Source organism: Pelophylax lessonae (assembly GCF_965119305.1).
Source record: "Pelophylax lessonae genome assembly, chromosome: 1".
NCBI lineage: Eukaryota > Metazoa > Chordata > Amphibia > Anura > Ranidae > Pelophylax > Pelophylax lessonae.
Window position 1 is genome coordinate 888,996,340 of NC_138768.1, and position 27,429 is coordinate 889,023,768.

The following is a 27,429-nucleotide window of genomic DNA, read 5'->3' on the forward strand; positions in this document are numbered from 1 at the left end:
TGTATATCTTACCTCTTTGGAGTGTTTTTAATCCTTTGCTACTAAAACCCTTTAACCCCAAAACTACACTAGCTGGCACTTCCTGTAGGGTTGTCACCCATCCGGGATTCACCCAGACAGTTTGGGTTTTGAATCATGTGTTTGGATTTCAGGTCACCTGAATCCTGGACACAATATTCAAAATGGACTGTGGCTCCCCAAGTAACCAAGTACCACAACCCCGGAGTGCATAGATGTTCACACCGGCCTCACCCCCATACACAGACAGGAGAGGAGAAAGGGCTTGATCTACTCCTCCTCCCCCCACCCCTTCCTATCTGTCTGCCCACCCACACTCCAATCCCTGGCGTTCTGTGCCTCAGGAAAGGGATGTGTGGGCTGAACGTTTGAAGCTTAGCAACTGGCAGATACACAGTGGATGAAAGGCTTTGATGCCTGAGCCTCCATCCTCGGGTGAATGAGCTCACCATCCAATGTCTATGACTGAAGTCTCCGCCCGCTCTCCCATCTTTCTCCTGCCTCCAAGTGAGTGAGTACCCTAAGATAAGGTTTAAGGGGTGCCATGAAGACACTGATGTAAGGGGGGCTTTTGGAACCCTAATTAAAGAGGGAATGCTGGGAACTCTGATGTAAGTGGGAGGTTTGGTGAGCAGAAACCCCCTTATATTAGAGTTCCCCTTTACATCAGTCTGCAGCGTTCCCCCTTAAAAATAAATGTTGCCGTGCACAGCTGGGAAAAATTGTGCCCCATCGTTGGTCCAATGGGAGGAATTGTGCCCCATCATTGGTGTCAGTGGGAGTAATTTTGCCCCATCATTGGTGTCAGTGGGAGTAATTGTGCCCCATCATTGATGTCAGTGAGAGGAATTGTGCCCCATTGTTGGTGTCAGTGGGAGGAAATGTGCACCCTTGGTTGGTGACATTAGAATGAATTCTGCCCATCATTGATGTCAATGGGAGGAATTATGCCCCATTATTGGTCTCCAAGGGCCAGATAAAAGCAATCAAAGGGCCGCAGTTTGGAGACCACTGTTGTAGACAGCTCAATTTGTCCAGTTCTACTACAGACCCCTAAAACACAACATTGTGACATTGTGGGATAATTTAGTCCCTTCTTTGGACAGTCCAGGTCACCTGGCACAGAAAATCAGGTTGTCCCTGAACTGGAGGCTCAGGAAACCTACTCAGAAGTAGGGAGTAGTCACTTTGAGTGTTCACCCAGGTGCTGGCCCCAGGGCTAGCCTTGCTGTACTCTTAGGGCATTCCCATTGTGGGATTTCTGGAACACCTCCATTCGCTCAGGTTCTGGCTGACAGCATAGCTAGAACTGTCCTGACATTGCCAAGGTTCAACTGGGTCCTGAACCTTCAGATCTCAGTACTGGAACCAACTCATGGCTTGGAATATCTGGGTCTCATCCGACACACACCTCAGGCCAGAGTTTTTGTTCCCCAAGAGAAATTTTAAACTCTCTTTTCCCAGGCTCGGACTCTTCAGTCTAAGGGTCACCCAATTTTTTGCTTCTGCCTGAGAGTTCTGGAGCTCATAGTAGTGTTCTTCTAGACCAGGGGGTCTCCAAACTTTCTAAACAAAAGAGCCAGTTTACTTCAGAATTCATGGGGGGCTGGACTGTGGCCAGTGGGAGTAGATAGGGTCCCGTCAGTGGAAAAAAAACAATTAGTAGATAAGTGAAAAAGTAGGCGCTGGTAATCAGTGTGTGTTCCAGGTGTGTTAGGGAGTATTAGATTGTCTACACCAATCAATTATGTCCATAAAGATAAACCTCGTTTACCAATAAATCTATAAATAAATGGTGGACTTTAAAATCATCTATAATACCATAATGTGAACAATTTGTAATAACAACCAGGTGTTGTCATTGTCAACCACAATATCAAAAAGGTGAAATATATATCTCTGTGTCTATATAAAATTGGTGACTTTTAGTGATATTAAAATTGCAATTAGTGACACTTGTGTTATAAAACCTTATGTGACATAAAAACGCATGTAATTAGCAATAAAATCTATAAAATCTGTAATTCATTTATATTTTTGTGCAATAGGTGAAAGAAAGTCCGTGGTGATTAAATAAAATCTTCAAAGTGCTTTTGTGCTCCAATTTGTGCTCTTGATGATATTCAGCAATATTTGCTTCTTACCAGATGGCTTTAGGCCACAAGGACCTAGATCGCTTTTGATCCCTTTAAGGATAGATCAATCCTCCACGAGTTTATCCAATCCAGGGATAGGTGGTAGATGTTCCAATCTGGATCTGGACCGCAGGATAGGGTCTCAAGCAGATGTATATGGGAAAATATGATAGGGAAGCCAAAATATAGTGTAAATCCGTTTTTATTATAGTGAAAAAATAAAAGATAAAATTGGCTGCTTACAGTGTGTAGTGCCTTCTCCTGGCACTAGGTGGAAGCGCTGCAATATGTTTAGGGTGTATGGAAGTGACCACTCTGGTGCTCTGTAATAGGATACAGTTTCCTTCCCAGCCCCTGTAGTGTGGCAGCGGTGGCGTGCGTTCCAGACCAAAGCAGGAAATGACGTCGCTGGTTAACTCAGTTTACAGTTTACAGAAAACAATGCATTTTGCGGTTATCGCGTCCTCAGGAAAAAACAATGCCCCATTGGTTTCATTGGGAGGAATAGTGCCCCATCATTGGTGTTAGTGGGATGAATTGTGCCCCATCGTTTGTGTCAGTGGACCCCATTGTTGGTGTCCTCATTGTATATGTTGTGGTTTACCCAGGGTTATGGCTGAAGATATCATTGTATTGATTTTTCCAGCTGACGGCTGGCATTCTCATGAAACCATTCCGAGCGGATCATGAGCTTTCCGAAGCAGTGGGAAGGGATGTTCCTCCCCCTCCTGCCGCTTGTCGGTGTTTTTTGTGCTTACCGTTTTTGCCTGGATATAAACGATCCGATGTTGCGGCTGGCTGCTCTCATAGACTATCAAAGAGTGGATACTCTTTCATCGCCTCTATGGCCTTGGAGGACCGGAGCGACGTCACTTCTGGTCCAGGCTGGAAGTAAATCATTTTTTTTTATCTTTTTATCTTACAAGGGATGTTTACATTCTTTGTAATAGGAATAAAAGTGATCAAAAAAAAAAAAAAAAACAATTAAAAGGGACAGTGTAAAAATAAAAAGTAAAAAATAGAAGAAAAAATTTGAAGAGACCCCATCTCTGCTCGGTGCTTGTGCGCAGAAGTGAACGCATACGTAAGTCACACATGCATATGTAAATGGTAATCGCACCACACATGTGAGGTAATCACACCACACATGTGTAATACTAGCGCTAGAACGCCTCTGTAACTCCTGTGAAGGCTTTTTAAGCATCGTCTATGGATATTTTTAAGTACCGTACTTTGTCGCAATTCCACGAGCGTGCAAAATTTTAACCACTTCCATACCTGGTCTATTTTGGCACTCCTCTCCTACATGTAAAAATCATAATTTATTGCTAGAAAATTACTTACAAACTCCAAACATTATATATTTTTTTGCAACAGAGACCCTAGGGAATAAAATAGTGGTCGTTGCAACTTATTATGTCACGCGGTATTTGCGCAGCCATTTTTAAACGCTTTTTTTTCCCAAAAAAACTTTCATCAATTAAAAAAAAAAAGCCCAATTTTTTAATAGAATGTAAAAGATGATGTTACGCGGAGGAAATAGATACCTAACATGTCACACTTTAAAATTGCGCCAAACTTCGGTACTTAAAAATCTCCATAGGTGACGCTTTAAACATTTTTATGGGTTACTAGTTTAGAGTTACAGAGGAGATCTTGGGCTAGAATTATTGTTCTATCTCTAACGTTTGTGGCGATACCTCACATGTGTGGTTTGAACGCCGTTTACATATGTGGGCGTGACGTACATATGCGATCACTGCTTTCAGCAGTGTGACCATCCATCCAGCATAGTGTCAGTGAGAGTGAGTGGAGCAGAGCTGTCAAATCGAAGCTCTGATGTGGGCTATGGGTGGGCTGAAATGTGGAGCTCCTCCTACTTTCCATCCACAGCCAGTCAGCAGGCAGTATAACACTCCTTTCCCCCGCCCCTCTCCAGCCCACCAAATTTGACTGGGAGCTGGGCTGAATGAGGGCACCAGAAGGGAGATGCAAGAAGATATTACTACAATTAGAGCAAGAACTGTAAATGTAATGCTGGTCGGCTGCAGTGTCTTCCAGATATCTAGGTGTTCAGGCAGTGTGAGGTTACCAATCAGCCTCCTCTCCTCTCACTCACTTTTTTATCTCCCTAACTTGAGCTGCACATTGTCTGATACACTGATAAGAAGACCCTGCAGCAGCATTCTCCAAAACCAGGGACACACTTACCCATTTCAGCTTCTGTTCAGCTATTTAGCTGGACATGCATAAATGTCCTGAGTGGCAGCCCTCCCTGGACAGCCATCCACGCCAGATCTTTATGCCTGTTGGTGAGTCTCTTTGAAGAAACATTCCTCCAGACCACTTTGCAAGTGGCTGAAGGGAGGCCTGGAACAGTCTCAGCAATGTCCGATGCTCTGACCAACTTGTAGATAGTTTTTGGATTCCACAAGTTGGGCTTAACTCCATGCAGCCCCAGCTCCTTGATGAACTTGAAAGTGTCCAAGTAGTACCAAGGAGTGTCCCAGTTGTAGGGGATGGAGCTGTCCCATTTGTCCCATCCAAGGGACCCCCAGAGAGGCAGGAGGAAGAAACGGGACATGGAGTTGCCTCCAGAGTCCGAAGTTCTGTCAATCAAAGTTCTGCGGATGCAGTTGCAGGCAAAGAACACCCCCAGTAACGTTGCGATGTCGGGCACGCCCTTACCGCCCTTGAGGGGTTCCTTGAACATGACTGCTCGCTTCACTCTGTCCATCTTGGAGCCCCAGATGAAGTGGAACACCGCCCTGGTGATGGCCTTGCAGGTGTTGACCCGGGGGGGCAAGGCCTGGGCGAGGTACTGCAACACAGGGAGGATCTCGCTGCGGAGTACCAGTGTTTTCCCTTCGATGGTGAGTTCTCTGAGGCTCCATAGTCCAAACTTTTGTCTCATCTTGGACAGTCTCTCCTTCTCTCTGCGCCCTCAGCTCCAAACCAAACTCCAAGAATTTTGATGAAGTCCGTCTTGATGCTGAAAGGGATAGATGCAGAAGAAGGCAGGAACCACTTTCCGAAGAGCATGATCTCTGACTTCCCGCAGTTGACTTTTGCCCCTGAAGCTTTGCCGAAGTCCTCACAGGTCTGGACGAGCGAGTCGATGGAGCGCTGGTCAGCACAGAACACCGTTACGTCGTCCATGTAGAGTGAGCACTTGACAACCCTTCTGTCCGGTCCCGGTGCGGTGATCCCTCTGATCTCTGGGTTCTGTCGGATGCATTCGGCAAAGAGCTCTATACAGCAAACAAAAAGCAGAGGTGAGAGAGGGCAGCATTGTCTGACCCCAGAGAGAACAGGGAAAGGGTCAGTTTTCCAGCCATTCACCAACACCGTACTACAAATGTCATTATACATCACATTCACATACGAACAAAACATGTCCCCAAGACCAAACCTGCGCAGAGCTCTGCACATGAACTCATGGGAGACACGGTCAAAGGCCTTTTCCTGGTCAAGACTGACCAGGGCCGCGTGCACACGGCGGCCTCGATTGTACTGGACCATGTCCCGGACAAGCGCAAGGCTGTCCGCAATCCTGCGACCAGGAATGCCACAAGTCTGATCCGGGTGGATGATCTGTCCGATGACAGATTTCAGCCTGTTGGCCAGAACCTTGGTGAGGATTTTGTAGTCCACGTTCAAGAGAGAGATGGGACGCCAATTTTTTAGATCCCCTCTCTCCCCCCCTTACGCTTATACAAAATCGTGATCATCCCCTCCCTCAGCGACGGAGGCATTGTGCCCTCCACCACCATCTCCTCGTACAGCTCGAGCAGGTCCGGGCCAACGAGATCCCACAGCCCTACATAGAGCTCCGCTGGGAGACCGTCGCAGCCCGGGGTCCTGCCTTGCCTAAAGGATCTGACGGCAGAGTGCAGCTCCTCCAGCGCCAAGGGGGCGTTGATTGCCGACGTACCTGCAGGATCAATTTGGTTAGTGATACCTGACAAGAACCTGTCGGCCTCAGCCGTATCTGTTTTTTTCGGTGAGTAGAGGTTGGTGTGCGCCTACTGCCCGAAGGTAGTAGCGCAGAGTGGGGGGGAGGAGGGAAGATCGCAGTCTCGTTCCTTGTGGGGGCTAAGCCTCAAGCCCAATAGCAGCAAGTAGGTGAAGCCAAATTTAATCGACGATCCTACAAGGCCGAGCAGAGGGTACCCCACAAGGACCAAATGGCTTGGATAGATACAAGTGTTTCTCAACGTCTTAGCCGTAAAGCAGAGACACCCCTAAGGGCTAAAGTCGATACTACACTTGATCTTAGCCAAAAGGCCGAGAAGCGAACCATGCCAGAAACTTGTGCAGATACAGGCACTGCCCCTTTTGTATCATACATGAGGAAACGTCTTTTCACGTTTTCTGGGAGTGCTCATTTGCACAGAGCCTGTTGAGGGCCTTGGAACCTGAACTTAGTGACTTTGTTCCACAGACTGCCATCACACATTTTGCTGTGCTGAATGGACTTTTTCACTGAACTTTTTCACAGGAGGACATTGACAACGCCTGGCGGGTGTTGTGTTGCTTTAAGGACGCTTTATGGTGCGCCAGAAAGCGCCTCATCCACCAAAGGGAGAGGATGTCCATTGAGGACTGTCGCAGACTGGTTCACAGTCTGCTCAGAGACTATAACCTGATGGATCTCATGGAGGAAGAGGAGGTCTGAAGATTTCCCCTTCCCCCACTCTCCCTTATGTGTCTTTGTCCATTCAATAAAGCTTCGGGCCTGTGAATTCATTCCCCTCCCTTTACCCCACTCTCCCAACCCCCCATCACACCTGTTGCTTTTTTGAAATGTTATATTATATCGATACAGTTTGAGTAATGCACGTATAGACAATGTTTTTAGTTTCATGCTTTAGGGGTATTGCGGCGTCATGCATGATGTGATGGCACGGGGTATCCTTACTCCGCACAACACATCAGGCATCATACCGCAGAATGAATGTATGGGATTGAATGTATTTATTAGTATGACCGGAAATGTATTGTAATGTAGTGTATTTATGCGCTGCGTCGCAGTACAGGGGAGAATGTACCCCGACAAAAGTATTGTTTTTTGTTTATCTTTTATGCAAATAAAGATTACATTTTCAATCAGCTATTTAGCCGGAGCTCTGTGTGTGCTGCATGGTTTTTTATGTTTTGTTGGAGGATTTTCTGCTGGTTCAGGCTAGAAGCTTCAGAGACCCACTAACTGTTTACTGTCCTCCACTAATCTTCAGCAGTTAACAGTTTGTAAGATAATTTTTTATTTTGGAAATTGGATGTGCTGCTGTCTTCTGTCACTTGGTTGTACTTTAAAAGGAGGATTATTGACTTGATCCTGCGGAGCTGGTTTAAATAGAGTGGAGCAGCCCTGCGATACTATACACTTTTACACCGGGTTCAGCTGTAAACTCAGTCCCTGACTATCTCTTAAAATCAATCATCATCATATCTGCAATCTCTGACCATCTCCTGTTTCATGTCTGCAATCTCTGACCATCTCCTGTACCATGTCTGCAGTCTCTGACCATCTCCTGTACCATGTCTGCAGTCTCTGACCATCTCCTGTATCATGTCTGCAGTCTCTGACCATCTCCTGTATCATGTCTGCAATCTCTGACCATCTTCTGTACCATATCTGCAGTCTCTGGCCATCTCCCGTACAATGTCTACAGTCTCTGACCATCTCCTTTATCATATCTGCAATCTCTGACCATCTCCTGTACCATGTCTGCAGTCTCTGACCATCTCTTGTAAAATGTCTGCAGTCTCTAACCATCTCCTGTACTAGGTCTGCAGTATTTGACCATCTCCTGCAATAATGTGTTTGCAGTCTCTCACCATATCCTGTAGTGTCTCTCTGGTGGTGAGGTGATGTGAGGTGTATATGTTTTATACAGGCAAGGTGTGAGTGAACTTACACAGACCCACCCACACACAGAAAATAATATTCACACATATACTGACAAAACATACACACACAAAAATAATTACATGTATACTGTGATTAGATACAGTAGAAAAAATAATAGGTAATAGCCTTGCCCTCTGTACGTAGCATCCTCCTGAATCCTTCATGTGGCATCTTCCTGACCCCTGCATGTGGCATCTTCCTGAACCCTGCACGTGGCATCTTCCTGCACCCTGCACGTGGCATCCTCCTGCACATAGCATCCTCCTGCATGTATAATCCTCCTACACCCTGCACATAGCACCAGCATACAGGGGGCACACTGACCACCAGCATACAGGGGGCACACTGACCACCAGCATACAGGGGACATAACAAATTAAGTAAAACAACTGTCGTGCAACTAAAAAAATCTGAAAAGCAATAAGAGAATCTTGTTATCGGTTCCCTCATCTAACGTGCAACAATAAAAAACAAAAAATGCCGCACTGCCCTACACTTCATCTATAAAATTCTACAAATGGACTTATAATGGTAAAACCTATAAATGAATATCCAGTGCAAATCAGCCAATGGTAAACAAAAGGTAAGAAATATCGCAGAGCTGCAATGTGCAAATAGTGGTAACCCCCCTCCCCCCATATATAATCACAATACATAGTAAAATTTATGTGCATATTTTACATTTTATTATTATATAGGGTGTTTCACCACTATTTGCACATTGAAGCTCTGCCGTATTTCTTTTCTGTCTCATGGACGAAATGTGAGAAATAACATAAATATCATACAATCATTCCATAAACACATCCCACATACACCGCATAGATCATTTCAAGGAAATATGCTTATAAAATAGTTTACCATTTGCCCAAAAAAACCAAATATGTCCCCGGATTTCATTTTAAAAATCTGGTCACCTTACAATATGGTCCACAAGGTGGTGACCTGACTTCTCTCAGATGGAACGCACAGACAGGAAGTGATGAGGTACAAACAGGAAGGGATGTAAAATACTGACAGGAAAGGATGTAAGATACTGACAGGAAGTGATGTAGTTCCACAGAGGAAGTGATGTCAGATATAAATAAGAATTTCAGAAGCGAGTCGGGAGGAAGTAGAGGAGACGTTGCTGGAAGTGGCAGCAGAGGAGGTAATAAGATATTATTTTCTATATATAATCTTTAATTACATAAAGAAATTTTTCTCCTTCCGTTTTTATGCTGGGGGGAACAGAAAACGAGTAACACAAAACACTGAGAATCAGATTGCAGTCCCCCAGTGAAATCACATAAGTAGGATGAGCAACAAAACTTCCTCCCGCTCTCCTGTAGCGCCCTCTCCAGGCAGAGCTGAGGTACTCATAATCTATCTGGGGAAGAGGCAGAGCTCGGGGTGATCCCGACACTCACCTCTGGAAATATTCAGCAGCTTTCCTTCCTCATCACTACTAACATTAATCCCGTCATCTGCCCCAACACCAACTGGGCCCCCATTCCTCACCCCCCATCCAACACCGCTGTCCCCCATTCCTCACCCCCCCATTTAACACCACTCTCCCCCAATCCTCACCCCCCATCTATCACCCGTGTTCCCTACTTCTCATTCCTCATCCAACACTGTTGTTCCCTTCTCCTCACCCCCCTTCCCACACTGCTCACCTATATTCCACAACCCCCACTGACACTGTTGTCCCCCACTACCCAATGCTGCCACCTTTCTTTCACTCGCGTCTCTCATGATATCGCTCTTATTTATATTAAAAAGCGCACAGACCTGACCGGAGAGGTGAGGAGGATTCTGGGAGGTCACATGACATCACTCTTATTTCTATTAGCAAAACACAGACCTGACCAGAGAGGAGCGGAGGATTCTCAGAAGATTCTTAGAAGGACACAAGGATCTCTACAAGGACGTCATGATGGAGAATCAGCCGCCCCTCGCATCACCGGGTAAGAGGAGACTTTATTGTAAAACAGAGAGCAGTACGGAGAAACAATGTATTCAGTCAGTGTGTGTGTTTCCTACAGATGGATCCAGTAATGGGAACCCACCAGAGAGATGTCCCCGTCCTCTGTATTCCTGGGATTCCACACAGGAAGATCACACCATCCCCCACCATCACCAGGTAGGTAAAGATGGAAGTAGAGATCGTAAAAGTGATCTGACTGTATGAAAATATATTCCACTTTTAGGTAAAAGGTTATTTGTGCTCACATTTTAAAGAAACCATTCCCTGCTATTTTGTTTGTTTAGAATGAAAATCTGATAGATATAAAAGATGAGGTTAAAGAGGAAGAAGAGACGTATGTGAGGGGTGATCAGCAGTTCAGGGAAGAGGTTGGGATGATGGACAAAGTTAAAGAGGAGGAATCTTCTCCAGACATCAGCACAGGTGAGTGATGGCCACTAAATACAAAAACTGTTTGGGTATATGGATTGATGTTTGAGGATCTGTAGATCCACTTCTACAAAGACGTCATGATGGAGAATCAGCCGCCCCTCACATCACCGGGTAAGAGGAGACTTTATTGTAAAGGAGAGAGCAATACGGAGGGTCCACCTAGATCCCCCATCATCTGATAAACACATAGAAACAATGTATTCAGTCAGTGTGTGTGCTTCCTACAGATGGATCCAGTAATGAGAACCCACCAGAGAGATGTCCCCGTCCTCCGTATTCCCGGGATTCCACACAAGTTAACATTAAAGAAGAGATAAAAGAGGAGGATGATGAGAATTTTGTAATGGAGGAGGCAGAGTTTCCAAAAGGTCACAGGAAGCAGTACCAGGACACCATGGAGGAGTCATCCAGTTACAGAAATCCACCAGAGAGATGTCCCCGTCCTCCGTATTCCCGGGATTCCACACAGGAAGATCACACCATCCCCCACCATCATCAGGTAGATGAGAATGTAGGAAAGTGATCCCAAGCCCTAAGAGATATCATTCTTCTATTATTATTATTTTGTGTATTTAATATTATTTCTGCCATTTTGTTGGTTTAGGATGAAGATCTGATAAATGTACAAATTGAGGTTATAAAGGAAAAGACGTATGTGAGGGGTGATCAGCATTTTACAGAGGAGGTTGGGATGATGGACGCAGTTAAAGAGGAAGAAACTTCTCCAGATATCAGCTCGGGTAATTATGCAAGAATGGGTTAAAGCTTACTTAGTGATGTTTGGTTGGGTGGTATCATTGATCTGGTTAGTTGTCATAGTTTGGTGTTGTGATTGCACCCAGAAAAACATCATACTGGATATCTATACTGGTATGGACTGGGTAATGTGTTAGGATCTATACTGGTATGGACTGAGTAATGCGTTAGGATCTATACTGGTATGGACTAGATAATATGTCAGGATCTATACTGGTATGGACTGGGAAATGTGTTAGGATCTATACTGGTATGGACTGAGTAATGCGTTAGGATCTATACTGGTATGGACTAGATAATATGTCAGGATCTATACTGGTATGGACTGGGAAATGTGTTAGGATCTATACTGGTATGGACTGAGTAATGCGTTAGGATCTATACTGGTATGGACTAGATAATATGTCAGGATCTATACTGGTATGGACTGGGAAATGTGTTAGGATCTTTACTGGTATGGACTGAGTAATGTGTTGGAATCTATACTGGTATGGACTGGGTAATGTGTTAGGATCTATACTGGTATGGACTGGGTAATGTGTTAGGATCTATACTGGTATGGACTGGGTGATGTGTTAGGATCTATACTGGTATGGACAGGGTAATGTGTTAGGATCTATACTGGTATGGACTGGGTAATGTGTTAGGATCTGTACTGGTATGGACTGGGTAATGTGTTAGGATCTGTACTGGTATGGACTGGGTAATGTGTTAGGATCTGTACTGGTATGGACTGGGTAATGTGTTAGGATCTATACTGGTATGGACTGGGTAATGTGTTAGGATCCCTACTGGTATGGACTGGGTAATGTGTTAGGATCTATACTGGTATGGACTGGGTAATGTGTTAGGAAGGAAAGGATGCCACATAGTTTGATGGAAATGAAAATTATCACCCTACAGAGGGCTGAACTCAAAGACACCCCGAAAATCAAAGTGAAAAAATGATGCAGCAGGCGAGTCCATTTTGGGGAAATGTAATTGCAGCAACTCAGAATGGTCCTCAGTAGTGTGTATGGCCCCCATGTCCTTGTATGCATGTCTGACAACACCGGGACATGCGCCTAATGAGACGATGGATGGTGTCCTGGGGTATTTCCTCCCAGATCTGGACCAGGGCATCACTGAGCTCCTGAACAGACTGAGGTCCAGCCTGGCGCCATCGAATGGACTGAAACAGAATGTCCCAAAGTGGTTCTATTGGATTCAGGTCAGGCAAGCGTGGGGGCCATTCGATGTTATCAATTCCTCCATCCTCCAGGAACTGGCTGCAAACTGTCGCCACATAAGGCCGGGCATTGTTGTCCACCAGGAGGAACCCAGGACCCACTGCACCAGCATATAGTCTGACAATGGGTCCAAGGATTTCATCCCAATACCTAATGGCAGTCAGGGTGTCATTGTCTAGCCTGTAGAGGTCTGTGCGTCCCTCCATGGATACGCTTCCCCAGACCATCACTGACCCACCACCCAACCGGTCATGCTGAACGATGTTACAGGCAGCTCAGCGTTCACCACGGCTTCTCCAGACCCTTTCACGTCTGTCACATGTGCTCAGGGTGAACCTGCTCTCATCTGTGAAAAGCACAGGGTGCCAGTGGTGGAGCTGCCATTTCTGGTGTTCAGTGGCAAATACCAATCGAGCTCCATGGTGTCAGGCAGTGAGCACAGGGCCCACTAGGGGACGTCGGCCCTCAGGCCACCCTCATGAAGTCTGTTTCTGATTGTTTGGTCAGAGACATTCACACCAGTGTCCTGCTGGAGGTCATTTTGTAGGGCTCTGGCAGTCCTCATCCTGGTCCTCCTTGCACGAAGGAGCAGATACCGGTCCTGCTGATGGATTAAGGACCTTCTACAGCCCTGTCCATCCCTCCTAGAGTAACTGCCTGTCTCCTGGAATCTCCTCCATGCTCCTGAGACTGTGCTGGGAGACACAGCAAACCTTCTGGTAATGGGAGGTATTGATGAGCCATCCTGGAGGAGTTGGACTGCCTGTGCAACCTCTATAGGGTCCAGGTATGGCCTCATGCTACCAGTAGTGACACTGACCCCAGCCAAATGCAAAACTAGTGACAAACACTCAGAAAAGGTGAGTAGGGAAAATGTCAGTGGCCTCCACCTGTAAAACCATTCCTGTTTTGGAGGTCGTCTCATTGTTGCCCATCTAGTGCACCTGTTGGTAAGAACCCCCTCTGCTACTTCACTGACCAGATGAATATCCCAGGAGTTTCCCTGACTTGATGCTATACTCTGATTATAAAGTGTTGAGCAGTGTATATGAGTGTGGAAAACTCTTGGTAATTTTTCTTGTCTTCTGACAGACGGACTCTGTGGTGGGAATAGAAGGACATCGGAGGAAGATGTGACTACAGAAGATAATGACATGGCATCTTCTCCAGAAGTAAATCCCGTTCCTCATAATATACATGACAGACCTCACCATTGGAGGAGATCATTGGAATCTCCTGATACTTCACATAGTCCTCTAATATCTGACAGTGCCGACGGGTGTGGGAAACCATCTCATCTCAGGGGATCTTCTTTATACCATAAAGGGGTTCATACAGGAGAGAATTCATTGTCATGTTCAGAGTGCGGGAAATGTTTGTAAACAGAAAAGAAGCCTTCTTAGCCATCAGAGAATGCACACAGGTGACCTTCCCTATTCATGTTCAGAGTGCGGGAAATGTTTTATTCGCAAAGGACACCTTCATCAGCACCAGAAAATTCACACAGGGGAGCAACCTTTTTCATGTTCTGAGTGTGGGAAATGTTTTCGTCAAAAAGGAAACCTTCTAGAGCACCAGAGAATGCACACAGGTGAGCGTCCCTATTCATGTTCAGAGTGCGGGAAATGTTTCAGTCGTAAAGAAACCCTTCTTAGCCATCAGAGAATACACACAGGTGAGCGTCCCTATTCATGTTCAGAGTGCGGGAAATGTTTCACCCAGAAAGGAAGTCTTCTTATCCATCAGAGAATACACGCAGGTGACCTTCCCTATTCATGTTCAGAGTGCGGGAAATGTTTTAGCCACAAAGGACACTTTCTTCGGCACCAAAGAATTCACACAGGGGAACGTTCCTATTCATGTTCAGAGTGCGGGAAATGTTTTAGTCTCAAAGAACACCTTCTTCAGCACCAGAAAATTCACACAGGTGAGCGTCCCTATTCATGTTCAGAGTGCGGGAAATGTTTTAAAGAGAAAAGAAGCCTGCTTAGCCATCAGAGAATGCACACAGGTGAGCGTCCCTATTCATGTTCAGAGTGTGGGAAATGTTTTAGTCACAAAGGACACCTTCTTAAGCACCTGAAAATTCACACAGGTGAGTGTCCCTATTCATGTTTATAGTGCGGGAAATTTTTTAGTCACAAAGGACACCTTCTTAAGCACCAGAAAATTCACACAGGTGAGCGTCCCTATTCATGTTCAGAGTGCGGGAAATGTTTCAGCCGTAAAGAAACTCTTCTTATCCATGAGAGAATACACACGGGTGAGCGTCCCTATTCATGTTCAGAGTGCGGGAAATGTTTTAAACATAAAATAAGCCTTCTTAAACATCAGAGAATACACATAGGTGAGCGTCCCTATTCATGTTCCGAGTGCGGGAAATGTTTTAGTCGTAAGGAAAACCTTCTTAGCCATCAGAGAATACACACAGGTGAGTGTACCTAATGATGTTCAGAGTGTGGGAAATGTTTCAATTTGATAGAAATCTTTCTTATCCATCAGACAATACACACGAATGAGCGTCCCTATTCATGTTCAGAGTGTGGGAAATGTTTTAATGGGAAAGGACACCTTCTTCGCCATCAGGGAATCCACAGGGGCGAGCTTCTCCATTAATGTTCAGAGTGCGGGAAATGTCTTAATCATAAAGGAAACCTTCTTAGCCATCAGAGAATACACACAGTTGAGCCTCCCTGTTAGAGTGCGGGAATTGTTTTGCGCACAAATGTTTACTTGTTAGACACCAGAAAGTTTATACAGGCGAGCGTCTCTAATCTTGTGCAGAGTGCGGGAAATGTTTAATTAAGAGCACCTACTTACAAACAGGTGAGCGCCCTTTTTAATGTTACAAGTGCGGGAAATGTTTTCCAAAGAAAAGTTTATTTCTTAGAAACCAGAAAGTTCATACGGGCGAGCGTCCTATTTCATGTTCAGTGTGCGGGAAATGTTTCACTCCTTATGTACGTTTCAAACAGCAAAGAATTCACACTTATATTAGAGGCTCCGTTTTCATGTTCAGAGTGCGGGAAAGTTTACAAATAAAGGAAATATAATGAAACATCAGAGTGCGCCCCCTGCTGGTACTACGGGAAATGGACGCTGGATTGTAACGGGTGGAACTGTTTAGTCCATAAACAAATGTGAAACCACCACAGTCCACTCGGGGTTGGTTTACACCCGCATCGCCCTCTGACCCGCTGTGGGGTTGGCGGGAAATCCTGACAATACATGAGCTTGATTTATTGAAGTAGCCGGCTTTTTATTGGTCCAACCAATCATTTACTGTGTGGTAATCGCTTATTCTGATCTTGTCCAATAAAAACTCTTTGTACAATATTCTGTGCCGAGTCTTCTTTTTTACCAATGATTAGATGATCGGTGATTGGAATGTGATCAGTTCATAGAGAGTCATCCATTGGGGTTTTATTAGTGAGATGGAGAGTGGAGAAGGCACCACATTGACAGCCATTGGAGGCCCTTTCTAAAGCCCTAACCTGTCTATGACATTCGTCTTCCAAACTCTATCTCACTGAGCTAAGGCCAGAAGAGTTCCAGGAGTTCTTCTCTGTCCACAGTTCCCAAACCAAAAGGAGACATCCACCACATCTTCAATCTTAAGGCCCTAAATCTCCTCAGCTGGGCCCAGGAGTTCTGCATGTAATCCACCAGGTCTCTCTTTATCAGAGAAACCTTTTTTTTGGTCCACCCACATACATGTCCTGCAGCAGGGTGGCCATTGGGCACAGAATCACGTACCTCTACAACATCTGCATTTTCGGGTCTGGGGCGTCAACGCATGCTGCTGGCACTCAGCTCCCGCTGGACACAGCGAGAGTCAATCAGCAGGTCCAGTGGACATGATGTCCACCGGCACCCAGCAATCGTTCCCGAGAGAGGCAGAACACTGGTCTGCCAATGTAAACAAGGCAGATCACCGTTCTGTTAGTAGGGAAGATGGAGATCCTGTGTTTCTGCTAATGGAGGAAGGAGATACTGGCGCACAGAGATTATATATAGTCCAGCCAGTAATAAATATTTAAAAATACCAATGATCAGGGTAGAGGGTATTCCATAAAATGCCACTGGTCTTTGGTTATGGGGGTACAATAAAGGAATGCATGGGACCACCTGCGGCTGCTGTCCTCAGAGTTGTGACTGGTTCTGTATAGAATAAGAGGAAAGGCCTGTAGAAGGAGCAAAATACTCTGCATGCGTAGCCTTGCTTCTCTTCTCATCTGGTACCTCCTATCCTTCCGGTGACGTCACTTCCGCTGTGTCTTCCACACCGGCTCCTCCAGGCTCCCAAGCCAGCCATCTCTCTGCTCAGCAGCTGGAATAGGTGATAGCGGTCCTGCAGGACGGTTCTAGAAGGATCCACATCCACAGACTCTGCCACCAGATATGCACTTGTATATCTTACCTCTTTGGAGTGTTTTTAATCCTTTGCTACTAAAACCCTTTAACCCCAAAACTACACTAGCTGGCACTTCCTGTAGGGTTGTTACCCATCCGGGATTCCCCTTGACAGTTTGGGTTTTGAATCATGTGTTTGGGTTTCAGGCCACCTGAATCCCAGACACAATATTCAAAATGGACTGTGGCTCCCCAAGTAACCAAGTACCACAACCCCTGAGTGCATAGATTTTCACACCGGCCCCACCCCCATACACAGACAGGAGAGGAGAAAGGGCTTGATCTACTCCTCCTCCTCCCACCCCTTCCTATCTGTCTGCCCACCCACAATCCAATCCCTGGCGTTCTGTGCCTCAGGAAAGGGATGTGTGGGCTGAACGTTTGAAGCTCAGCAACTGGCAGATAGACAGTGGATGAAAGGCTTTGATGCCTGAGCCTCCATCCTCGGGTGAATGAGCTCACCATCCAATGTCTATGACTGAAGTCTCTGCCCGCTCTCCCTTCTTTCTCCTACCTCCAACTGAGTGAGTATCCTAAGGTAAGATTTAAGGGGTGCCATGTAGACACTGATGTAAGGGGGGCTTTCGGAACCCTAATTATAGATGGAACGCTGGGAACTCTGATGTAAGTGGGAGGTTTGGTGAGCAGAAACCCCCTTATATTAGAGTTCCCCTTTACATCAGAGTCTGCAGCGTTCCCCCTTAAAAATAAATGTTGCCGTGCGCAGCTAAAGTGTTCGGGTTTGGCTTAAAGAAAAGGTGGCAACCGTAGCTTCCTGTGTGTTTCTGCTAAGCAGGAACACGGATCTCTGCCTTCCCACAGATAAAGCACCTCCCCCACTGTGAGTAAGCACTCCCTAGAAACACATTTAATCCTTTGATTGCCCCCTGATGTTAACCCCTTCCCTGCCATTGTCATTAGTACAGTGACAGTGCATATTTCTTTTATATCTTTTTCACTGTATTGGTGTCACTGGTCCCCAAAAAATTATCAGTTAGCTGTGCGATTTGTCCACCGCAATGTCACAGTCCCGCTATAAGTCGCTGGTCACCGCCATTACTAAAAAAAATAAGAATTCCATAAAAAATCCCACCGTTTGTAGATGCGATAACTTTTGCGCAAACCAATCAATATATGCGTATTGGGATTTTTTTTACCAAAAATATGTAGCAGAATACATATTGGCCTTAACTGATGAAGAAATTTAATTTTTAAAAAAAAAAAAATTATTAGATGTTTATAGCAGAAAGTAAAAAATATTGTTTTTTGGGGGTTTTTTTTCCAAATCATCCGACTTTTTTGTTTATAGCACAAAAGATGAAAACCGGAGAGGTGATCAAATACCACCAAAATAATCCTCTATTTGTGGGGAAAAAAAAGACATCAATTTTATATGGGTACAGCGTCGCAGGACCGCACAATTGTCAGTTAATGTAACGCAGTGCCCCATCGTTGGTGCCAATGGAAGGAATTGTGCCCCATCACTGGTGTCATTGGGAGAAATTCTGCCCCATCATTGATGTCAGTGGGAGAAATCGTGCCTCAAGGGCCAGATAAAAGCACATGTAGCACCCTCCTAGGTAGGTACTAGGTAAAACATATATGGCCCTGTCTGCTTATCAGGGGGGCCTGAATTCTCAGCTAGTCTGTCACATGTTTCCAGGTGTGTCTGTTGAGTCTGGGGAGTCTCCCCACTGTGTCCAATAAGGGATCTTGTTGGACGGTGGAGGAAACCTTGCTAATAGCATACCAGACTGTCTCAGTGGGTGGAGTTTGCCGCAGTGCACCCTGGGATTGGAAATCCCAGGGAGCATGTGACAGAGCGTCTTTTGGTGGGATCATCAGTCCCAGGAGGAGGTGACGGCTGTGTCTCCTCCTGTCAGAGAGTGAAGGTGGTCCAGGCAGTCAGCCTAGGGCAGTGGTCCTCAACTCTGGTCCTCGGGGCCCACTAACAGGCCAGGTTTGCAAGATAACTAAATTACATCACAGTTGATCTTATTTGTTGCTCAGTGATTGCAGTATTCTAGTCTTCATCTCCCCAAGGTAATACTTAAAATCTGGCCTGTTAGTGGGCCCCGAGGACCAGGGTTGAGGACCACTGGCCTAGGGGACCGGAGGTTGAGCTGCGCTGCAGAGAGGGATCCAGAGTGTTGCTGACCGAGTGGAGCTGCTGGGCAGAGGCCTTCAGGAAAAACAGTATCGTGAGTACTTAAGATCTGCCCGGGAGTCTGCCTAAGAGAGGGGACCACTCCAGAAGGTCAAGGGGATCCAGGAGCCAGCTAATAAATAGTTGTGGGAGTGAAAGGGGGTGCCAAGTGTCCAAACCCTGAAGATAGGGAAGTAAAGGGGGTGCCAATGTGGGCCCTGAAGCGTTCAGCAGTAAAGCAAAGGTGTACAAATAGCTACCTCAGGCAAGAGTACCTCAGGGAGCTAGAAAGGAATTCCTTAGTCAAAGTCACAGAGTCAATCCTGCCTTAACAGGCATTTGGCCAGTGTTAACCAGCGTCAAGTCAGCATTAACGGGCATCCAGCCAGCGTTAACCAGCGTCAAGCAGCATTTTTTCAGAGTCCCCGCCAGATTGTGCATAGTTCAGTTTTAGGAGTATCCCACTCATCCCTTCTCCCGTACAAGTTCCTAAATAAATCTTAAAATCAAAAGATACTGGACTGGTTCTTGTCTCAGTGCTCACACTTGGAGAAACATGCTTAAATGTGCTGTTGTTGCTACCGGTGACCCAGGGGAACCCATATCCAGCACCGTGGCTGGGAATTGTGCTACACACGCAAAGGGAATCTGGCACCTGGGCCACAGTTTGGAGATCACTGCTCTACATATCTCCATTTGCCCAGTTCCATCCCAACATTGTGTCATTGTAGGAAAATTTGGTCCGTTCTGTGGACAGTCCAGGTCACCTGGCACTGAAAACCAGGTTGTCCCTGACCTGTCCCGCTCCACCAATAAGAGAGAATATACCCAACCTTTATTATACATTAGAGTTAGGATTACAATTTTAATTTGGAATGTGATGCATCCTTCCATTATTTTCAACTCTTTTTCAAAATTTCGGGAGGCATTACGTTGAGCATGAGTATATTTCTCAAACATTCGTTTATCCATTTCCCAGATCCAGTCTCTGAGGGTAGCAGGACTGGGTGAAACCCAATGTGAGGCTTACGGGCTACAGTGAGGGAAAAAAGTATTTGATCCCCTGCTGATTTTATAAGTGTGCACACTGACAAAGAAATGATCAGTCTATAATTTTAATGGTCGTTTTTTTTTTTAACAGTGAGAGAGAGCATAACAACAAAAATATCCAGAAAAAAATATTTAAAAAAAGTTATAAATTGATTTGAATTTTAATCAGTGAAATAAGTATTTGATCCCCTATCAATCAGAAAGATTTCTGGCTCCCAGGTGTTTTCTATACAGGTAATGAGTTGAGATTAGGAGCACTCTCTTAAAGGGAGTGCTCCTAATCTCAGCTTGTTACCTGTATAAAAGACAGCTGTAAATAGAAGCAATCAAATTCCAATCTCTCCACCATGGCAAAAACCAAAGAAGTCCAAGGATGTCAGGGACAAGATTGTAGACCTACACAAGGCTGGGATGGACTACAAGACCATCGCCAAGCAGCTTGGTGAAAGGATGACAACAGTTGGTGCGTGAAAGATTGTATTAATATGCCTTATGATTTTTCAGATATATATTTCAGTTTATGCCCATCCTGTGATGAAATGTGGGCCCTTGCATTTACATATTAACGAGCTAAGACTGAAAACCATTCATCCACCTTGGTCAGCAGACAGCTATGTTTTGCATTTAGACGACATGTAAACACCTGTTCATTCATTTATTGGGACACTTGACAAAGTTAAGTCTGCGCATGAAAATTACGGACACCACCTAAACACATTTGACAATTGCTTGCATTAACACTTGACAGCTGAGTAGAGGAGGAACAGCCCTTGTCCACAAACACCATCTCAGACACAAACCACCTCACATTGATACAAATGCATGGCAAAAGCAAAGGCCCTTTCATGTATTGTTCTGTCTGATATGTAATTCGACTGATGAACTGTAAAACCGGTTTTAAGCAGTCTTTCCTGCTCAACAAATATGCTTTAAATATGAGCTTCACATGCAATAAAAATTAGTTGTGACTGCACTAAGTTTGAGTGCCGTGTGTTGTCATAACTCCCAGCTGGATGGAGGGTGAATTCATTATCTATTGGGAGGGTAGCAACTGGAGGGCTGTAATATCATCGTGATTGCCTCCTGACGAGATTTGAGCTAACAGTTTAGGTGTCAGAAAGTGAGATCTGCCAGAAACACAGTATGGGGTAAGTGATTATATTTTTATTATTATTATTACTACCCTATACTGTCAGAGCAGATAAACGGTACCCAGTTAACCGCTAATTTTAGCAACTCCCGGGAATCTGAAATTCCCAAAGATGGGGTCTGATACTCCAGCGCTTGGAGCGCCAAAGATAAAATGGGGTCTGGGACCCGGTTACAAAGCAGTACTGTGTGTGATGGTGAATTCCCCCTCCAAAACCTTGTATATATTTGTATAGACACTTAAGTGTATTTAGTCGTTATATAAGATTGCATGCCATTGTATAGATGTATGTGGAGATTGTATGTGATATTAAGCTGAGCCTGAAGGTATAGAACTTGTCCACCAAAGGATAGTTAACACCAACCATAAATTGGATATATGTATAAATCTGATTATTTAGACGCAGGAAACCACATAAGTTGGGAAACTAGGTTTTTTTTCCAATAAAGTATAAACACTGATGTCACTACCCATAGATATATAAACCTTCAAACTCAGCTGATCTCACTTTGTATTCTGAGCTTAAGATAATGGGAAATCTTCAAGGTAAGGAGAATTCCGAGAAAATGATGAAATTTACGTTTAGGAAGATTGTATGAAAATTGTATTGTGTATGGGCAACCTTAGATCCATGAATCGTTATGTTGTGTTCGTTTTAACACTATTCCTAAAGGTGCTGTATCAGCAAAGCATTTCATAACACTAAATGAATATTGGTTGCATAATAATTTGTTTTGTGGTTATTACTTATGTTTTAAAAGTAATGTTATTTTGCCGTACTATGCTGGTCATGGCAGCTTTTAGAAGCAAGGAAATATATATTTGGTGTGTAAAGTGTGACCTTAAGGACTAAAATTGTATTTCTATCCTTAAAAATCGTAAGCAATTTTGAACTTTCATCATTTAGGTTTTGTGTCACCAACTTTTCTTTCTTTATCACTGGCTTTTTTAAAAAAAATATATATATTTTCTAAGTGTCTTTTTAGCAAACAAACCCCCCCCCCCCCCCCCACCTCTTTCGGTCTGTGACACAGGTAATAGCAAGAGGGACTGTAAACAGCTGTATTGTCATACAAATTAACGATCAGTTTTGCCTTGTAGAGAAAACAAGTTTTAAGGAATGTTCCGAATTGCTAAAGAATGGGTGATGTATGGGTTCTTATATTCAAATGAGAAATTACTAATGTTTTGAGCTGCTCATTTTTTTCAACCATGGTGAACAATAATAATTTTTTTCTTTAAGTTTATGGTATACCATAATAATAACAAAAAATATAGAAATCCACGTGGTAATAATTACTTTGACGTCAACAATTTTTGGTATTAGAGAAGTGCACTGTTAGGAAGGGAAATGTTTGATATGCGTACTGTATGCTCAATTCCTCTAACAGTTGGTTTATTTTTAGGAGGAAAAGTAAAATGTTTTGTTACTAAACCTTTCTGATGCTTATTCCTCAGATAAGTGAAATTTGAGATTTTAAGAATGACCAAGCACAGCCTTCAACAACAACCAACCTCATGGGAGTATTGTTTCCAAATAGATTTTTTTCTGATTGATTAGACTGTTTTTATGGGTGTTAGAAAGTTTCTATTTATTGGGTGTCAGATATTTGATGTGTTCTAATTTGACATATATGAGCTCTGGCATAAATGAGGTGCTATGCTTTAGATAATTAAGCATCTCTGGTCTTTTTTTACAGTTTTCCTTTGGTATATTGGTACATACTTTTGTATTCTGGTGCTAAACACTAATTTTTGAATTTATGCACTTATGCTTTTACTACCTTTTCTCTTGACAAGATTATTGGTATGGGATAATGTGCTCAGGCAGATACTGTAGTACTACTCTTATATAATAATCTTGGATACAAATGAAATTTTACAGATTTGTGTACATATACCATATGTAACTCTGGAAACTAGTGAGCTGATTGTCATTTATATGTCACAGCACGTTATCAGATGTGCAGTATGTGAAATCTGTATTGTTAAATAGTAGAATAGAAAGCTGTCATTCAAAAAAAAAAAAAAAAATAGGATGGAAGTGGTGTGGTTGGCTTGTTGATAGTATGCTAAGAATTAAAATGAATTTATGCCAGCGTTACTACTTTGATAAAATTTTAAAGGTAACCTCCTGCGGTGAATTCAATTAGTTGATCTCTTTTCATCCAAAAAGTGACTCATTGCCCAGGTTTTGCATATGAATGGTTCTTGAAGTCAGATTTTGTGTCTCCAAGGCCATTTGGTTTCAATTTCCTGTTCAGGTGTCACCAAGCAATTGTGCAATCTCTTATAAATTTATGTTTGCATGAGTACTGACTTCTAGCTGTTTTGTGTGTCTCTATGTGTCCATGTACACAAGACAGCTTGAATTTCACTCCCTGTTGTTCAGTGATCACAGCATCTTAGCCATACAAGGGATACTCAGTTCTAGGTAGCTGCCTGCTTGGGTGAGTCAGAGGACTGCAATTTAACCCATCTCCACCTTTGGAGGAATACAAGGCAGTTCAACCCCTCCAAGGGCCCTCACCATTGTTGCATGTGTAGACATGCTGTGTTCTCCCAAAACAGTGCCATTAAGTATCCTTCCTGTTACCTGCCTTCCTGTAGGCCCTAAACCTCAGTGCTGCGAGTAGTGTCACTAGCATTTATTTTTGCTGCCTGTCTATAGGCCAGAAGCCCAGTGGCGCAAAATACTCCTGCCATTCTTGTAAAACTTGTATTTTTGTCTCAGTACTTACCTGCTATTCTTGCTAAAGTCAGAATGACTTCAGACCCGTCTCAACCCCATGAGTCCATTTATTCTCATATCTAGAGATTTTGCAAGAGGAAAATGTGGCAGAATTAATTAATTGAAAAAATTAAACAGTGATTATGGTGATATCTCGCTCTCGTTTCCTTTGCCAACAGGTGCACCAACCCACCCATTCAAGCCTGGTGACAGAATCCTGGTGAAGGCCCCTCCATAAGCTGACGTCGCTAGACTGACCCTACGGACCTCCTGCAACGGTTCAAGCAGTGACCAGAACAGCGGTACTGACAGACGACTCCCCGGCTTGGATCCACGCATCGCGACAGACGGAAGCCCCACCCCTGGACCCCACGACAACTTACCGGAGATTGTGACGAGCACCAGCCGAATCATTGGAGATTGTGACAACAAGCACCAGACGAATTCCAGCTGGATCTAGACAGACGCATTGGTACAATGCCAGTGGACACCTCTACTCCTGGAAGACGTCGCATTCGTGCGACAGTGGTACGCTTTGTAGCAAGCTGAGCACTAGTAGCCACTGTCTGGTTACTTGCAACATGTGCTCACCACCCGAGAACCTCTCCTCATTTTGCCCTTGCTCACCCCAGGAAAGGAGAGAGACACGAGACATTCATGTCTCCACTTTACAGTCGAAGTCAAGCCGATTGGACACAAAGGACATTGTTTTTTCGTTATAGCCACCAGGGACTTGGTCTGACCGCTCTGAACGAGGGTTGAAAGGGAATTTTTTTCCTCTCATTAAAAACGGGAGGTTTATTTTTTGCCCTTTCCTGGAAAAGGCCTTAGGACATGTTGAAAAATCACATGCCATCGTCAACAGGTGGTATGTGCTGCCATGGTCTATTTGTAGTGACTTTATCGCCATAATAATGAAGTTGGATTTTTCAGGCCATGGACTCTTGCAAGCTATGGCCCTCCCCATTGAACATGTCTGTTTTGATTTGATAGAATTCTAAGAAGTTATAGCCCTATGTGCACACAACCAAGTCACCAGCCTACATACACCTTGGAATAATGTCACCTGTTTTGTGCTATTCAGAGACTCTAAGTGATCCCACCGTTATGAATAAGCTGGGATCAAAGGTTGGGTTGAAAGATTGTATTAATATGCCTTATGATTTTTCAGATATATATTTCAGTTTATGCCTATTCTGTGATGAAATGTGGGCCCTTGCATTTACATATTAACGAGCTAAGACTGACAACCATTCATCCACCTTGGTCAGCAGACAGCTATGTTTTGCATTTAGACGACATGTAAACACCTGTTCATTCATTTATTGGGACACTTGACAAAGTTAAGTCTGCGCATGGAAATTACGGACACCACCTAAACACATTTGACAATTGCTTGCATTAACACTTGACAGCTGAGTAGAGGAGGAACAGCCCTTGTCCACAAACACCATCTCAGACACAAACCACCTCACATTGATACAAATGCATGGCAAAAGCAAAGGCCCTTTCATGTATTGTTCTGTCTGATATGTAATTCGACTGATGAACTGTAAAACCGGTTTTAAGCAGTCTTTCCTGCTCAACAAATATGCTTTAAATATGAGCTTCACATGCAATAAAAATTAGTTGTGACTGCACTAAGTTTGAGTGCCGTGTGTTGTCATAACTCCCAGCTGGATGGAGGGTGAATTCATTATCTATTGGGAGGGTAGCAACTGAAGGGCTGTAATATCATCGTGATTGCCTCCTGACGAGATTTGAGCTAACAGTGCGATTATTCACAAATAGAAGAAACACAAAATACTGTAGCTGTCAATCTCCCTCGGGTTTAGGGCTCCATGCAAGATCTCACCTCGTGGAGTTTTAATGATCATGAGAACGTGAGCAATCAGCCCAGAACTACACAGGAGAATCTTGTCAATGATCTCAAGGCTGCTGGGACCATAGTCACCAAGAAAACAATTGGTAACACACTACAGCGTGAAGGACTGAAATCCTGCAGCATCCGCAAGACCCCCCTGCTCAAGAAAGCACATGTACAGGCCCCAGTCTCCAGATCCTAATCCCATAGAAAATATATGGGAGCTGAAGGTTCAAGTTACCAAACGTTAGCCTCGAAACCTTAATGGCTTGGATAGAATCTGCAAAGAGGAGTGGGACAAAATCCCTGCTGAGATGTGTGCAAACCTGGTGGCCAACTACAAGAAACGTCTGAACTCTGGGATTGCCAACAAGGGTTTTGCCACCAAGTACCAAGTCATGTTTTCACTCGTTAAAATGCAAATCAATTGATAACTTTTTTGAAATGCGTTTTTCTGGATATTTTTGTTGTTATTCTGTCTTTCACTGGTAAAATAAATCGACCATTAAAATTATAGTCTGATCATTTTTTGTCAGTGGGCCAACATACAAAGTCAGCAGGGGATCAAATACTTTTTTTCCCTCACTGTAAAAAAAGTGATCTCATAATAGCCACTACCTGGTCATGATCCATTGTGGAGAATCGACATAACCCAGAAGAAATAGAACGTGATCCAGAGTCAGCACAATATCATATACAGAATTTCGCTTATCTAACACTTCCTGCCAATACTTATATAATCAATGAGACTTTCTAAACGCTGTGGACATCAAGGATGGATAATTGAATGTTCCTGTTTTTCTGGCGAACCAGCAATTCTTCCCCTTTGCTGTGGGTCTTCAGCTTCTCTGGTTCATCTTCTCTTTTGCACTTTGAGTGTTCACCAATGGGAGGAATTGTGCCCCATTGTTGGTGTCAGTGGGAGGAATTGTGCCCCATTGTTGGTGTCAGTGGGAGGAATCATGCCCCATCGTTGGTGCCAATGGGAGAAATTTTGCCCCATCGTTGGTCAAATGGGAGGAATTCTGCCCCATCGTTGGTGTCAGTGGGAGGAATTGTGCCCCATCGTTGGTGACATTGGGAGGAATTCTGCCCCATCATTGGTGCCAATGGGAGAAATTGTGCCCCATCGTTGGTCCAATGGATGGAATTGTGCCCCATCATTGGTGTCAGTGAGAGGAATTGTGCCCCATTGTTGGTGTCAGTGGGAGGAAATGTGCACCCTTGGTTGGTGACATTAGGATGAATTCTACCCATCATTGATGTCAGTGGGAGGAATTATGATACCCAGTGGTGGGATTCAGCCGGTTTGCACCAGTTCCACAGAACCGGTTACTAAACATTTGGAAGTTCCCCGAACCGCCTTACTGTGACCATATGTATCATCCGCTCTGGCTCTCTCTGCCTCTGTCCCTGCCTGTGGCTGCGGCGGCGCTCTCTCTCTGCAGGGAGGCGACCGGAGCCCACACACTGCACTGGTTGCTAGGCTAGAGCCGCTTAGCGTCTAGCAACCAGTGACGTCACCCCCTTTCTCCTCCAGGCCGCCGCCTCCCAGTCCCCGCCTATTACAACTTGGCTCCAGCAAAGGGTGGACCCGGGGCGCAGAGCAGTGCGCCCCGAGC

At 44.5% G+C, this 27,429-nt stretch overlaps 2 pseudogenes across 2 annotated transcripts in view; both read left to right on the forward strand.

The window, feature by feature from the left end:
- The window catches only part of LOC309550814, a 567,902-nt pseudogene that overhangs the window by 104,419 nt on the left and 436,054 nt on the right, over positions 1-27,429 (forward strand). The window contains exon 8 of the transcript in view: positions 10,095-10,196. The product of the transcript in view is annotated as an uncharacterized misc_RNA (transcript). The remainder of the gene's footprint in view (positions 1-10,094; positions 10,197-27,429) is intronic.
- The window catches only part of LOC309548521, a 53,977-nt pseudogene continuing 38,830 nt past the window's right edge, over positions 12,283-27,429 (forward strand). Inside the window, exons 1-3 of the transcript in view lie at positions 12,283-12,306; positions 13,840-14,986; positions 17,014-17,062. The product of the transcript in view is annotated as an uncharacterized misc_RNA (transcript). The remainder of the gene's footprint in view (positions 12,307-13,839; positions 14,987-17,013; positions 17,063-27,429) is intronic.